Here is a 15,816-nt window from a genome sequence, read left to right as displayed (position 1 = left end):
AATGATGAAAAATATGAATCTAAGTTGACTATCTTGAAAAGATATGCAACTTTGATATTGGAGACTTTTTCATTTGAAGTTTTTATCATGAGGACAGAGGGGTTTAATCAAGCTTACTTTTGGCTAACTTTTTCAAAGTAATTTGAACATGTTTTACACTTGAACTTTCCAAGCCAGTTTTGATCAATTTTCACATGTCATATGGTTTTTTACCAAACATGACTTTTATTCCTTATTTCAAGAACTTTCCAACCATTACTCACAATACTCATTTGGACCTACCATTTGAGAGATTCGAATTTTTCTTCATTTATGTGCGCTTTTGATATTTTATGTTAAAACTTGAGATGCAAGCCTTTTCCATTCCATGGGCACGACCACATGCTTCCCATATGATCTCAGCAAGCTCCTTCAGCCATTCATGGGCCTCTCACACGTCCACAAAGGCCCATGCATTCAAAATTGCAATTCCCATGCACATGAGCAAAGTGTGATGACCAAATTCATTTACCTATAAATAAGGGCTTCCTCTCCTTCATTTCAGAACCTTTTGGAGATCCCACACCTTCACCAAAGGAATCATTCACTATTTTTTCAGTATTTTCGAGCTTGAAATTCAGCAATATTAGTTGAGTTTGAAAGCTAGATTCCTTAGCCAATCATCTTCCCTATATTCGAAGATCAAAGAGGAGCAAAAAGCTTGAAGAATTTGTGGCCAGAAACTCACCATTTTGAAGGTATAAACCGAAACTGTTTGGATCTAAAACTCACAATTCAATGTAGTATTCTTGTGTTTTTGTGGTTCTCTGAAGTCCTCATACTTGAGGCAAGCTTTTGGTGCATTCAATTTTCCATTTCAAGAGCAATCCGTGTGGACACCATGATTTTCTCCTTCATCTTTCTCTCAATATAGGAAGAATGAGAGGAATCTAATGGTATAGTGATGATCTACATCACATGCGCTTCATTTCTATGCCCTTGTTTTTCATTTTTGATGAGATTTATTTTCCTGCAATTCTGGCCGGATTCTGTTTGGCTGGCCGGAGAAGATGGTGGTTTCCACCGCCTCCACCACGTGTACTGGTCCCAACCTTTGGATCTCTCTCTCACGATCAAATCTCATGCGTCCATTCTAATTACTTGTTTTAATGCATTGTGTTGCGCTGTTGACTTGAGTGTATCATGCATCCTCAGATCCAGACCGTGTACCATTGCCACGTCAATTAATGAAATGGATCCGGTAGCTCAGTTTTTTTTTCTTATTTCATTTTCTCTTTATTTTCTTTTAATTCATTCTATTTTCAATAATTCATAAAAAAATCATATGAGCTCAGAAAAATATGAGACCAACTCTAAAAAATTTCTTGAAAAATCTAGTTTCACCTTATGACCTTTAATTATTTGTGTGACCTCATTTGATATTTTTCATGAATTATTTGGTTTTTAATGATTTTAATTCATTTTAAAATACTTTCTGACTTTAGAAAAATACAAAAAAAAATTCATAGCATCTATGGATCATGATAAGTCAATGAAAAATAGTCTCAAAAATTTCTTGTTTGTTTTGAGATTATTTGAGATTTTAATTCATATTATGCTATTTTTGGTTGTTTTTAATTGATTTTAATTGCTTTCTGGTTTTAAAAATTTGTGAGAAAATTAGTCAAAGTTTGTTTGACTATGTTGAATCTATGAAAATTTAATTGGACTTATTGAAGTTGTTTTGACTTGAATTTGAGGTTCAACTTTGTTGGTTTATTTTTTATTTGTATTTTCTTTTAATTCAAAAATTACCAAAAAAATATTATTGACTTCTTGACTTGTTATATTCATTCCTCTTCAGTTTGGTGTTGATCAAGGTTGAATTGATTTAACTTTGATCAAATTCATTGGAGCTTGGGGTTTGAGAATCCTTAAGGATCATCACCTAGAAAGATGAATAAATTTTATCAAGGATGAGTTATCCCTTGATCAATTGGGATTGGTTGTTGTCTTCTTACCCCCTTCCCTTTCATCTTCATCCTTTTCTTTCCCTCAATGGACAATGAGTTAAAGTCTTGAGGTTGGTCTTGACAAATAGAAGTTTAATCTTCTTTGATTCAAACCAAACTCAAATTGATCCATGATCAAGTGAGTTATTTTGTGTCAAAGATAGCTTACTTCTTGGTCAAGCAAATAACCAAAAGTCAAAACAAGGCCCTTCCCCTCCTGTTTGGCATGACAAGTTTATGGAGCTTGGCTTACTAGTCATGACCTCTAACTTGTGTTCTTTCCCTATATTCTTATTGACCGGCCTGAGGTAGGCGTGGCTACTATATTAGTCCACTTACGATTGCTTAACATAGCGTTACATTGTCTTATGACAAGCTAACATAACTCTACTAACTACTAACTTTAATTTAAGCTTTTAAATTCTTGTCATTTACTTTTAATGTCATTTATTTCTTGCTCATTATTCATCTTGATTTTCATTTTTGCTCACTTGAGCACATATTTTATGTTTAAGTCATTTTTCTTTTGCTCATTTGAGCCCACTATTGTATATAAATATATTGTTATTTTGTGTTGTTTTTTGTGTTGTTTTGATGTGAACCAAAATACAAAAGGAGAAAGGACTTAGAATTAGGATTCACCCATGCTTAAAGGAGTTCAAGAGAAACTAGGCCTCATGCCTTTAGAATGCAAATGTGTTGAGGAGAAACTAGGCCTCATGCCTTTAGAATGCTAAAATTCAAAGTTGGCCTCAAAGGACTTCTCCTTAAACTTATTCTTTGTCTATTCCCCTTATTATGTTGTGAGCTTTTTAATGTGTGCCTTTGTGTGATAGGAATCTCATCTTAAGATTGGGAAAAGAGGACTATTGCCATGAGTAGCCAAGTTAAGAGCCAAGCCAAATGGAGATCCTAGGAGCTTGAATTCAAATTATTGATTGCTTGCTTTGTATGCTAAATCCAAAGGAAATGAGCATTCTTGATTCATCTCTATGACTCCAAGAAAAGGAACTCCAAGGGTTATCTCTTCCCTCTTATCTTTGTATGCTTTAGGAATAGCCCTTCTCTCTTCTCCCCTCTCTAACCAAGCCAAAAATCATTTTCAAAACTTTGACTTTATTTCAAATTAGAAACCTAGGCCTTAGGCCTTTGACTTTTCAAAAATCATTTTCATAAATACTCATTGTAAATAAACTTTAATCCAACTTTGACCTCATTTTGTAAATAAAGCCAATTTGTAAATATAATCCATTTCAAGTTGTTTTGTGGTTCCAATGGCCACTTGTTAAATGCTTTTCAAAAACGTTAGTCATAGGTTTGAGTTATCCTAGTGGTTGATGTAAATCTCACCTCATCCTTAGTGTTGGATTATAAGCCTTCCATGCTTATTCTAGGGTTAACCCCTCACTAGCATGTTGAAGCCTTCCTCGCATGGTGGATTTTTGGTTTAGGTTGATTTTTCTACCTTTGATAACAAAAGACCTTAAGGCTTTTGATTAAAATCAATTCATCAATCTTTGAAATTTTTACCATGAACTACGAGGTTTTGATCCTCCTTTGTGATGGTACGTAGGCAATGGGTTCATCCATTCAAACAACAAAATTTGTAAATATAATCTATTATCTTCTCATCCCTCCAATCTTTTGCATAAATCTTTTCAAAAATACCAACCTACAACACATATTTGCAAAAAGGGTTCCCTTAGAGTACTAAGGATGTTTTGGGTGCGTAAAACCTTCCCATTTCATAACCAACCCCCTTACCTAGATCTTTGACATTTTTATTAGTTTTGGATTTGAAAAACTTCTTCCTTGGTTTTTGTTCGCTTTTTAGCCTTTCCTTTGGATAAATAAAAGTGCGGTGGCAACTTGAATTGAATGTTGTCTTTTGGTTTAGTCAATAAACCTAAAGGTAACGAAAACCCCGCTACACCTTTATTTCTCCCCAGCAGATTCAGTTTCACATTTCCCCCGAAGTCTATTATTGATATGTTCATCCTAACCGATGACGGATATTCTTTCCTTCCTAAGTTTATCCTTGATATATCCATCTTAACTGATGATGGGTATTCTCGTTATGGTTTTCTACCCAGTAAAAGGTAGTTGTAATCCCGATCTCATTCTCCAAAGGGTTAATCCTTGATATGTTCATCCTAACCGATGACAGGTTTCCCTCTCTTTGCGGTTTTCTACCCAGTAAGTGGTAGTTGTAAATCGTGTTTCCCCTTTTGCGGAGTCTATCCTAGATATGTTCATATTAATTGATGACATATATTCTCTTTTCGGTTTTCTATCTAGTAACTGATATATATAATTAGAATTTCTCCCCTCGGAGTCTATCCTTGATATGCTCATCATAACCGATGACAGATATTCTGTTTTCGGTATTCTATCCAGTAACTTATAGATGTAATTCCTACTTTTTCCGGTAGTCTATCCTTGATATGTTCATCTCAGCTAATGACGGATATTCTTCCCTTTGAGTCTATCCTTGATATGTTCACTTTAACCAGTGACGGATATTCTCTTTCTTTGAGGTCTTCTGCCCAGTAACCGGTAGTTATAAACCTTATTTAGATTTTCCCTTTTATCCCAGGCTGAGTCTTTCCATTGATTTATTTTCATGGAATCCCTCGTGTCCCCCAGTAGTTTTAAGTCGTTGCCTGGCCTACGCACAACCATTTATCCCCGAGAGTCTCTGTCTCCCCAGTGAGTTTTCCTTACGGAATGCATTATACTCCTGCGGACTTTCAGTCTCTCCAAATTCTTTTCCTTTATGGCAACATTTCCCCACAGATACTATTTTTAGCATTCATATCATATGCATCATGAGGTCTCTTAGGGGCCAAAATTTGTTTCTATGAGTTGTTATTTAAGTCCATTCTACTGAGTCGATACGAAGACTTTAACCTTCATAACCTCAACTAGAACATCCTTAAATATGGGCAGCTATAAGACCCCAATTTTGACCCTAAGACCCCTCATGTTATCTCATCATATGAATTAGCATTGGGATCACAACTTGGCATCCTTCTTACCCCTCATTCATTGGGATTGCATTGAGAGAGATCACCAAGAACATCTTGATTATATCATACTTTGTTTTTCATTATTTACTAACCAAAATGCCAAAAATATGTCAATGTATAATTTTTTGCTTTTGTATGGAATGTGTGTGCTCACCTATGCTCTATCAAGCTCATATCTAGGGTTTGAGACCCTCAATGCAAGGAGGTCAATCAAGAAATGGTTCACATTGGCTCTGAGTATCATATATGGATTCCCGTGTTCTTCACATGTTATTTTGATCAAGAAATCATCAAGAGTTCGGAGTTGGTTTGCCTTGGAAACCCTAATTCATCTGGGTATCTTGTGTGACTTCTTCACCATGTTTCTTCAACAATTGATCAAATATTTCAAGGTATACTTCAAATTACATCATCTTATGCATATATGATCCTCCATGAGACCCAAAAGTCAAGCTAATGTTAAAGTAGCAAGATGGTTCATGGTGGTTGACCAGAGAAAGTCAACTAGTCAAAACTGGGGTTCCCGAGACCCTATCTCCTACACTTTTTGTCATATGAAAATGATTCAAAAAGAAATGTTACTCAAAATGACATTCCAAACAACTTTCATGTTTAAGTCAAGATCTAGTTTTGCTTGTAAAGTCATTTTGTATGGTGAAAGATTATAGGTCATTTTGTCTGAACCCTAGTTTGGTGAAAGATCTAGTTTATAGGCCAGATTTGAGCTCCTAAGCATTTTTTCTTTAAATCCATGTCTTGCTTTTTCATTTTGGTGATGGTTGATGGTGGACCAGTTCGGTGAGGTCCACCGGAGAAGAAGACAGGAGCCCTAGCTCCGATGATGTGTTGTCATGCATCTCAGCCATAAGATCCAACTGATTTGTTTTAATCTCATGTGTTACTTCTGATTTGTCATGCATCTCGACTTGGAAACATGTGGAACGCGCGTTTACATCCATCTGATTTGTCACCTCAATTAATGACGGAGATCAGATGGATCTCCTTTTTTTAAATTTCTGAATATTTCATTTAATTGCTTATTTTTAATTAATTCATATTAATTTCATTTTTAATCCAAAAAATATGGGACTTTCACCAAAAAAATTAAAATATTTAAAATATTTTCCTCTTTCATTTTCTAAATTAAAATATTTTTTGGATTAATTATGATATTTTTCATGAATTAATTGTTTTGTGCATATTTCTAATTGTTTAAAAATACTTCTGACTTTTCAAAAATTATGAAATTTTTTGTCCAAGGTCCTTTGACCTTCATTGACCTAGGATAAATCTCTTGGCCATTTATTTGGTGTTTAGAAGAGGTTTTAGGTTTTTGATCAACATAATTTAATTTGAATGTGTTTTAATTTGATTTTTAATTAATTAATTGTGTATAAATTGTGTTGAGCCATTTTTATTGACTTGTGAAGTTTGACTATGTGTTTGGGTCTTGGTCAAGGTTGATTTGACTTTTGATGGATTAAAACCATTGGATTTATAGGATTGATTAAAGGTACATTTCATCTCCCAAAATGAATGAATGATTTTAATTTGATAAAATTCCTCCCATGACCAATTTGTGTTTGTCTCATCTCCCCTTCCTCTTCATCTTCAATCTCATTTTATCCCATCCCTTCCATTGGCCAATGACATCTCAATATCCTAAGGCTAATTGGTTCATCAATAACTTATGTTAGATGAACCAATACAAGTATAGATGACATTAGGTCCATCCTTTGATCATTTTCTTTTTGAGTGTGGTATGTTTTAGGAGTATGGTTCATTATACCATATCTCTAACATGCATTAACACCAAAATTTCTATTGCTCGACCTCAAATAGTTATGACTTCTACATAAATCCAATTACGATTGCTTAACATAACGCTAAATTTTGACCCAAAAGGCATAGCATTCTAGTTAGTGAGATTGTAAGTCTCCCACCTTTCATCGTATTGTGTGGAAACTTGGCCTTTTTTCCTTCCTTTGGAAGATGTCTTGGTTCAAGGATCCATGCTTGTGAATAGAGGGTTGAGTGTTCTCCAAAGAATGACTTAAACAATTGAAAAGCAAAACTTCACTAACATCTAACCAACTAATAATTTGACTAACTTTTATTATTATTTCTCTTAATTTGAAGTCATTTACTTTATATACTTTAAATTCAAGTTATTTACTGTTTCATTTGTCATTTTACATATCATTTAACTTGTTTATGTTTATGCCATTTTTACTTTGCTCACTTGAGCCATATATTGTGATTGTATATATTTGTTTGTGTATCTTGTTTGTGTTTATGGTCTTAGGACTTTAAAATACTTAATAAACGACAAAACCCCTAAAAAATGTTTGTATAGACTGTTGGATTTTATCTGAGCTTTGGACTTAGAATTAGGCAACATTCCCTATGCAAAAGGACTTGGCCAATGCCAACATTTCTGAAACCAAGTTATTATGATTTGAGCTTTCATCTGGTGCAAATATTAAGATTCATCCACTTGAGTTCATCTGCTACATGGTCTTAATGAAAATTTTACTTTGAACCTGTGTCTAATGCCTTATTTTGAGCCATTCAAAGAGTACGTCATCTGATACAAGGGAAGATTAAAAGAAGACTGTGAAGTTGTTAGCTTGGATGTGGCTATCTTTATTTGATTCCTTGCTTTTCATTTTGCTATTTGCCCATTGATATTGCTTGATTTTAAATTCCAAGGGAAAAGTGGGTTTCTATATGACATTCTTGTCTATTGGATTGCATCCCTTTGGTTAGATCTTTTCAACTCTTAACTTATAATTTTATGCTTAGGATTAGTCTCTTCACCTCCTCCCATTTCTTAAATTTCAAATCTCTCCCCCCTTTCAAAATCTTATTTGCTTATGATTTCTAAACTTAGACTTTATTGCAAATTAGAAACATTGGCCTTATGCCATTGCATTTTTAAACTCTTTCCTTAATCAAACTTAGATTTCTTAGTGTTCCTTCGTCCATAATCCATGGTCTGAAAATATTTCCAAATAAAACCTCAGTTCCTTGAAGTTATTTTTTAGTGTGATGAATATTATGATGCGCATGAATGCATGAATGCAACAATCACAATTAAGGGATCACATCTAAGGCAAACAAAGGTCAAGGGATTAATCAAGTTATTATCAAGATCAATTATCCATTTTGGTGGATTATGGTTTTCACCTTATCAACACCCAAGTTCCATTGATATTGATAAGACTTGATTGGATCAACCAAGAATCAAGGGTTTGTTGTGAGTCACGAGCATGGAGTCACGTTAAGAACCATCCCAAATGAGTGTACTTAGGATAAAACCTATAGATCATGTTCTAAAAAGTTCCCAGAGTCTTAATTTTATCTATCGAATATTACAGGTAGGATGACTGACTCATCAACCCATAATATTCTCAAGAGAAACTCGTTTGAGTGTAGTACCGTGTAACAATTGTTATCAAGTATACACTTGAACAGTCTCCTCACTACGTCCTAAAATAGGCCAAGATGGGTTAAATGTTCTATGGTCGTCAGCTTCTCAGACCCTAAATCATAGAAAGTAATTCCTAACCACAAATAACTTGTGTGACATCAATAGCTCCAAAAGGGTCTCCACTGCGTAGATGGGTATCAAGCAAACTTGTTAACGACTAGTCCACACAAGTCGAACATGACTATACCATCCTCCTATCTTAATTGCACTCAAGTTCGCGTTAGAACTTATCTCACCACTCAGAAATCACCAAGCACAACAAACAGATCATATCATACAAAGAAATATACATACATCAAATATACAATTATATACACACAAAAAAGTAGGCTAAACCCACTGGAGACTACTCCCCAGGAGAGTCACCATTTAATTTATGTAGCGATAAATTCATGACCATTAAGTTATGGATAAACTTAACACCAATTAAACCAGAGTCGCCGCCGAGCTTTTAATTTTTCCAAGGGAAAAGGGAAAAGTACGGACAAAACCCAAAGATAAGAAGTTTTTAAATCAAAACTAATAAAATTCCAAAGATTACAGGTAAGAGAGTAGGTTACACAAAGGGAAGTTATTAGCACCCAAAGTGTCCTAGGTACTCCTAGGGATCCCTTTTTTGTGTGTATATGTGTTTTGGTATAAAATGATGTTTGCAATAAATAGAGTGTGCGGATGAGAAAAGAATTCATTAATTATATTTTTGTGTTTGACAAGACCTTCGGACTTGTGCCTACGTACCAACATAAAAATGAGGGATCAAAACCTCGTAGTTCGTGGTAACAATTTCAAAATGAATGAGTTGCTTTTAACAAAAGTTTAAGTTTAACAAAGGCACAAAAGGCTTAAAATGGTTTGAATGAGTGTTAGTTCTTTTTGTTTTTTGAAATTTTAAGTCAAGTATAGTTAAGTTCATTTACAAATTGGATTAAGAAAAGAGTTTGAAAATGCAATGACATAAGGTCAAAGTTTCTAATTTGCAGCAAGGTCTAAGTTTAGAAAACACAAGCAAAGAAGATTTTTAAAAGGGGGAGAGAGTTGAATTTAAAGAAGTGGTAGGAGATGAAGAGACTAATCTTAAGCAAAAATTAAAAGTTAAGAGTTGAAAAGATCTGACCAATGGGAGCAATCCAATTGACAAGAATGTCATATAGAAACCCAATTTCCCTTGGACTTTAGAATCAAGCAATATCAATACACACAAATAGCAAGGTAAAGAGCAAGGCATCAAATAAAGATAGCCACATCCAAGCTTAGCAACTCCATGGTCTTCTTCATAATCTCCCATGTACTAGATGACATACTCCTTGAATATCTCAGAGATAGGCATTAGATACAGGTTCAAAGTAATAACTTCATCAAGACCATGTAGCAGATGAACTCAAAAGGGGTCTCAGTACTTGCATCAGATGAAAGTTTTCTTTACAAGCACTTGGTTTTAGAAAAGTTGGCATTGGCCAAGTCCTTTTGCATATGGAATGTTGTCTAATTCTAAGTCCAATGTCTCAGATAAAATCCAACAGTCCACATAAATCTTTTTTAGAGTTTTTGTTGTTATTATATACATTAAGGTCAAAAGACCACAAACACAAACAAAATACACAAAGAATTATATACAGTCACAATATAATCACAAGATATGGCTCAAGTGAGCAAAGTAAAAATGGCATTAAAGTAAACAAGTTAAATGGTATGAATAATGGCAAATGAATAAAGACTTGAATTTAAAGTGAACAAAGGTAAATTACTTGAAATTAAAAGTTAGTCAAATGTTAGTTTATTAGAAGTTAGTATTGCTTTTGCTTTTCAATTGTTTAAGTCATTCTTTGGAGAACACCCAACCCTCTATTCACAAGCATGGATCCTTGAACCAAGACATATTCCAAAGGAAGGAAAAAAGGCCAAGTTTCCACACAATACCATGAAAGGGGGGAGACTTACAATCTTACTTACTAGAATGCTATGCTTTTGGGTCAAAATTTAGCGCTATGTTAATCAATCGTAAGTGGACTTATGTAGAAGTCATAACTATTTGAGGTCGAGCAATAGAAATTTTAGTGTTAATGCATGTTAGAGATTTGGTATAATGAACCATACTCCTAAAACATACCACACTTAAAAGGAAAATAGCAAAAGGATGGACTTAATCTCATCCATACTTATCTTGATTTTGCAATCAACTAGCCTTAAGATATAGAGATATCATAGGTTAATGAAATGGATGGGATAGAATGGGATTAAATATGAAGAGGAAGGGGAAATGAGATCAACACAAATTGGTCAAAGGAAGACTTTTATCAAATTAAAATCATTCATTCATTCTGGGAGATGAAATGTATATTTCATCAATCCCCTAAATCCAATGATTTTAATCCAACAAAGTCAAATCAACCTTGACCAAGGCTCAACAACAATAGTCAAACTCAACAAGTCAATAAATATAGCTCAACACAATTTATTTGCAATTAAACAATTAAAAATCAATTAAAAATGCATTAAAGTAAATTATGGTTGGTCAAAATCCTAAAACCTCCTCAAAACACCAAATAAATGGCGAAGAGATTTATCATAGGTCAAACAAGGTCAAAGGACCTTGGAGAAAAAAAATTGGAAACTTAAAATTATTTTTAAACAATTAAAAATATGTACAAAAACAATTAAATGATGAAAAATATTTTTAATTTAGAAAAAGAAAGAAAAATATTTGAGAATTTTTGGTGAAAGTCCCATATTTTTTGGATCAATATTAAAATTAATAGTAATTAATGAAAATAAGTCAAATAAAATGAAAATCAGAAAATGCTAAAAAATGTGGACCACTTGATCTCCCTCATTAATAGAGGTGGTAGATCAAGTGGATCAAAGCGCGCGTTCCATGATGTGCCCAAGTCAATGTGCCACATGCGTGGTAATCAATTTGGATGCTCAAGATTAAAACAAAATAAGAGGATCTTGTGGTCTAGAGACACGCCAACGCATCGCCGGAGCCAGAGCTCAAGTCTTCTTCTCCGGTGGACCTCGCCGAACTGGTCCACCCTCAACCATCACCAAAATGAAAAAGGAGAACATGAATTTAAAGTAAAAATGCTTAGGAGCTTGAATTTGACCTTAATTTCACCTAACTCCAAGTATATTGAAAGATACAAGGAGTTGAATTTTGAGGATCATGATCTGAGCTGCTTCGATTTGACCTCTAAGCAACTCAATCTTGTTGCCTACATTGGTAGACTTGAGACAACCAAAAATTATCAAGAATAATTGAGAATTGAGTGAGAATCGAAGAGATAAAAAATTCAGATATTCACCTTCACTGCAGGTTCAGATGGACACGATCTTGCTCTCAATTGTGCTTGGACTTGCTCTGGATGCTTGATAGAGTGAAAATGAATCAAGAAAGAAGCAGGACTCTTGGATATTTGAATCTCAAAACAGTGGAGATTCAAACTCGATTTTCAAAGAAAATCCTTAAGGTTATCCTTTGAATGTGAGGGTTTAGGGTTGGATATTCAAAGCTTGCGTGCCCGGGTCCTTAATTTTGATCATAGACACTTCTATTTATAGCCAAAGCCTTTGATATTTGCACACTTCTTTCAAGCTTTCAAAAATAGAAAAATGAATTGCATGGATCCATGGGCGCATGATAGGCCCATGTAATGTTGAAATCAGGTTCAAAATCATGTGCAAGCAATGCTGAAGTCATGTTAACAAGCCATGCATTCGTGTGTGGAAAGTGGAAGTTCAAATATGCCAAATGGTCATCCGACTTTAAGCTATGCACAAGTCGCTCATACTTTGTATAAATGGGATGAATTTGGACTTTTTGGAAAGGTTAGATTAAGGGGAACAACTTTCATGTTGAACACTTTTTCATTTGAAGCTTGGATCATGATGAACTTTGAGGTTGATGTTTGGAAAGTCAAACACATCAAAAAAAATTCTAAGTACCAAACCATATGTTCACTTCTTCCACCTTGAGTAACTTTTTCTATGGACTTCAAATGAGAAAAGTTCCTTCAACAAAGTTGTATCTCCCTCAATAACCTTCAATTTGGTCCCAAATTTGACTTCATTTAGATTTAGAATTAAGGATTTATGCATTTTAGAAGTTGAGGAAAACCACTTGTTCAATGGTATTTGCCCAAAATGACCTATAATGTTTCGTCATATCACATGCATTTAAAAGTTGAATTTTCTCTTCCTCCAAACATAAAAGTTGAATTAAACATCTTGAATTTGATCATGAAACTTGAATTGCTTTCATACCATAAAAATTGAGCAAGTTATGGTGTTGGGAAGTTGACCTCCAAATTAGGGTTTAGACAAAATGACATATAATCTTTCATCATAAAAAATGACTTTCCAAGCCAAACTAGATCTAGACTTCAACATGAAAGTTGTTTGGAATATCATTTAGAGTAACTTTTCTCTTCGAATCATTTTCATATGACAAAAAGTGTAGAAGATAGGGTCTAGGGAACCCCAGTTTTGATCAGTTAAAATCCTCTGGTCAATCACGATGAACCAACTTGCTAGCTTGACATTCTCTGGTATTTTGGGAGTAATGGAGAATAATTTATGCATAAGATGATGGAATTTGAATCATACCTTTAGATATTTGATAAATTGGTGAAGAAACTTATTGAAGAAGTTACACAAGATACCCATATGAGTTAGGGTTTCCAAGGAAAACAAGCTCCAAAATCTTGGTGATTTCTTGATCAAAATAACACGTGAAGATCATGGGGATTTATATATGATACTTTGAGCCATATTAAACCACTTCTTTATTGAGCTCCTTGCAATGACGGTCTTAAACCCTAGATGTGAGTTTGATAGAGCATAGGTGAGCATGTGCACTACCTACAAAAGAGTTAAACTATACAATGACATATTTTTGGTATTCGGGTTAGTAAAATAAAGATAAATGAAGTATGATACAATAAAATGATGCTTGGTGATCTCTCCCAATGCAAACGCAATGAATAAGGTGTAAGGAGGAGGCCAAGGTGTGATCCCAATGCTAATGCATATGATGAGAATAACATGAGGGATCTTAGGGTCAAATTAGGGTCTTACAGCTGCCCCTTTTTAAGAACGTTCTAGTAGAGGAGATGAAGGTTAAAATCTTCGTATCGACTCGGTAGAACGGGCTTAAAATAACAACATATAGAAAAAAAATTGGTCCCTGAGAGACCTCATGATGTGTATGATATGAATGTTAAAATAATCTTTGTGGGAAAAACATTGTCACAAAGGAAAACAATCCGGAGAGACTAAAAGTCCGCAGGAGCATAATGCATTCGATTAGGAAAACTCACTGGGGAGACAAATACTCTGGGGATAAAAAGGTTGTGCGTAGGCCAGGCTACGACTTAAAATTGCTAAAGGACTCGGGGAAAGAAAAAGAACATCTGCATGGGAAACAGGTAGACTAGAATAAAATTGAAATACTCGAAACAAGCAAGAAACAGAGATTCCTTAAGGAAATATGCACTCAAACTCTAATAGGGAAGAAATGATCTTCAACACAGGAGGAACAGAAGTATATTATCCATTACCAGTTACCGGGTAAGGGGATAACAAATTTTGACAGGGAGGGCATCCGTTACCGTTTAGGGTAAACATATCAAGGATGACTCACTGAGGGCAACCAGGAGATGCATTCGTTACCAGTTACTGGGTAAGAATGAACTGCTGGAGAAAAGCCAAATAGGATTTACAGCTACCGGTTACTGGGGAGAAGACCACAAAGAAAGAGAATATTTGTCACCGATTAAAGTGAACATATCAAGGAAAACCTCAAAGGGGAAGAATATTCGTCATCGGTTAGGATGAACATTTCAAGGATAGACTCACCTGGGGACATTAAGAAGGATACCCGTCACCGGTTATGATGAACATTTCAAGGATAAACTGCCTGAAAAAGTAGGAATTACATCTATCAGATACTGGATAGAACACCGAAAAGAGAATATCCATCATCGGTTAGGATGAACATATCAAGGATATACTCCGAGGGGAGAAATAGGAATTACATCTATCAGTTATTGGATAGAATACTGAAAAGAGAATATCTGTCACCGGTTAAGATGAACATATCAAGGATAAACTCTACAAAGGGAAATCAGGATTTACAACTACTAGTTACTGGGCAGAAGACCACAAAGAAAGGAAACCCGCCATCGGCTAGGATGAACATATCAAGGATTAACTCTCTGGAGAACAAATAGGCATTACAACTACCTTTTTACTCGGTAGAATACCAAAACGAGAATATTCGTCATCGGTTAGGATGAAAATATCAAGGATAAACTCAAAGTAGGGGAAGAAAATATCCGTAATCGGTTAGGATGAACATATGAAGGATAAACTTCTTGGGGAAACATGAAAAACGAATCCGCCGGGGAGAAAAGGGTTACTTTTGCTGGGTATTGGGCAAAAAGTAAAAATATGCAAAAATTGAGAAGAATATTACCAGTTACTGGGTAATAAACTCTCAAGGGGACCAAAAGCATCTATGTAGGTAAGATCTAGAAAGAAATGGTCAATCAAAGACTCAACCCAATGAGGATATAGCTCAAGGGCAGTGGTTCCATCCAGATAATCAACTGGGGAGGAAACTAAAATAACAATCATCCACGAGGAAGTAACTCAGTGGGGAATGAGAAAGGTTAAATCCTTTCTGCTTAGGGGGATGACACTCTACAATTGAAAGAGGACAGACAAACCAAATTTTCGTGAGGGGAAAAAGTATACCATCGTAGTAGAGGATCAGAGAAATAATGAACCACAAAGTGTATTAGTAATGCAATAATGAAATAAATGTATATGTATATGTATATGTATATATGATGATTATGTTGACAAAACGATCGCAAATGATACAAATATCACTAGTCTGAATCATCAATAAGGGAGGAAAACACTGCTGGAGAGAACAAGGTGAAAAGGAATGCACAAGAAACATCCACCTTAAAGGCTCAACCCAGGCTAGGGAGAGAGAGGGGAGGATCTTCTGAGTAGACTGCAACATCAACTCTGCAAGGAATTTTAGGTTAACGCCATACCAAATAAGAGACAACCCTGCAGAGGACAACAACAACACTGCTCAGAATCAGGGCTAACAGAGGTTAGGGACAACTCTAATGGCGACTTGCGGGGAAGCAAAACTCTGCCGAATTGTGCGAACTGCTGCTAGGACGTGCCTACAACTCACGGGATACAAACTTAGCTGGGAAACCAACCAAACTCGGCTGCTGAAATGATGTGGGAATGTTGTTGTGGATCAAATAAGGATCATACCAAC

The sequence above is a fragment of the Lathyrus oleraceus genome, chromosome 2, assembly GCF_024323335.1.
Source record: "Lathyrus oleraceus cultivar Zhongwan6 chromosome 2, CAAS_Psat_ZW6_1.0, whole genome shotgun sequence".
Classification (NCBI taxonomy): domain Eukaryota; kingdom Viridiplantae; phylum Streptophyta; class Magnoliopsida; order Fabales; family Fabaceae; genus Lathyrus; species Lathyrus oleraceus.
This window is presented reverse-complemented; position numbering follows the sequence as displayed.